Consider the following 1,339-nt stretch of genomic DNA (forward strand, 5'->3'; position numbering starts at 1 on the left):
GTACTGATTGTACTATCAGCAGCACCTAGTGCACCTAAACATTGTCTGATATCACTTGTGGGGTCCCACAAACTAGTATCAAACAGCTCTGTTAAACTAGAATCAAAGCTGCTTCCCAATATTGAAGGAAGAAATGCTTTCCTTATTTACTGAGATTTGCATTAAAAACAAGATGAAAGACAAAGAGTTGTTTTCAAATGAAAATAGATTGAACTTTAAAATATGTAGCACTCTAGCACTGCCCTCCCATTGTCTATCAATTTGCTCGAGCGGGCACCAGTAAAGTCTCCATTGTGAGACTCGTTGTTATTGATTTTGGCATATTGAATATGTCACGGGGAACTTGCCAGGCTCTGCCGAGCAGGTGGGATATTCTCGGTAGCTTGCTGAGCTCTCTGAGAAGGACAGAGGAATCAAATCCAGGTAGGCCACGTACAGGGCAAATGCCCTATCTGCTGTTCTATGGCTCCAGCCAAATCATTTTTATCTACCTCAGAGTTGTAGAAATAAAAACAAATGAAAATAAACTTTGGGACTTTGACAACAGAACTGAGATTACCAAGGGGGCAGGGGGGATGCTATGACAGATAGAGAGGCATGGGGTGAATAAAAATCAACATAGTGGTGGAGAGTCTTTGGTGGTGGATACTCTGGTTTCTCTTCAGATCATATAAATCTTTTTTCTTTTACTAAAGATTTCCGTGGAGAGTTTTGGTGGTAGAGGAGATGCAGTATAAAGTGAAAGCACCAATATTAATACCAATGTGACCATGTGTTAAATATTACCATAATGTAAAAAATGTTATCATAACTGTAATTACATATAAAATATTTACAGATAAAAAATGAAATAAAAACTAGAGATGCATTAATTCTATAAAGAAATTATTATATATGTATTCTTATCAAGAAAGGATGCTTTGAGAATAGTATATCTGGTATTCAGGGAAGCGTCAAGATCACCAAAGCCAACTAACTGCACAGCATCCAAGAGAGCTGATCAGAGCCAAGGAATCTTTGATCCCTGAGAGCATCTGTACCAAAACACATGAGCATTTTTTCTCTGTCAGTGCTATTTCAGAAGCCTGTTTATGAGCAGCCATGCCCTGCCAAGAATAAACCAGTGTGAACACCCATCGACTGTAAATGTGAGTTCAAAGACCATGTCCATTGTTTGTGATTACCCCTTAAACTCACACAATTATCCACAGAGACTTTTGACAGAAGTAGGATAAGGCATCAAAGTAGGAAATGAGATGTGGTACTAGAAAAAAAATCTTTGTTTTATAAATGAGCCAAATAGCTAAGAATCAAATAGTTTTTTACTTCATTTAAAATT

General features: G+C 37.5%; 1 pseudogene; it reads left to right on the plus strand.

The window, feature by feature from the left end:
* The first annotated feature begins 646 nt into the window (after nt 1-646).
* Nucleotides 647-735, plus strand: LOC130022782 (uncharacterized; annotated as a pseudogene).
* Nucleotides 736-1,339: the final 604 nt, after the last annotated feature.

Source organism: Sorex fumeus, unplaced genomic scaffold (genome assembly GCF_029834395.1).
Source record: "Sorex fumeus unplaced genomic scaffold, SorFum_2.1 ptg000002l, whole genome shotgun sequence".
In the NCBI taxonomy this organism is placed as follows: domain Eukaryota; kingdom Metazoa; phylum Chordata; class Mammalia; order Eulipotyphla; family Soricidae; genus Sorex; species Sorex fumeus.